We start from the raw sequence: 242 nt of genomic DNA on the forward strand, positions 1-242 counted from the left end.
TCCCAAGACTCCAGGCCGGTTTTCTGGTCCCGGCTGAGGCTGAGATAACTGAGGGAAACCAACTTTACTGACTGGGTGAGAGGGTGGCCCACTGGCGGCCGAAGGGATGGATTCCTTGACTTTCCAGCTACCTCCGTACCGTCCCCGAGGTGAGGCTGCGTACTGGCCTCAGGTGGGCGCGCGTCCGGCCCTCCCGCCCGCGTCTGCGGTGAGGAGTCCGCCTAGAGAACGCGCGCAACCCT

Source organism: Myotis brandtii, unplaced genomic scaffold (genome assembly GCF_000412655.1).
Source record: "Myotis brandtii unplaced genomic scaffold, ASM41265v1 scaffold50, whole genome shotgun sequence".
Lineage (NCBI taxonomy): Eukaryota > Metazoa > Chordata > Mammalia > Chiroptera > Vespertilionidae > Myotis > Myotis brandtii.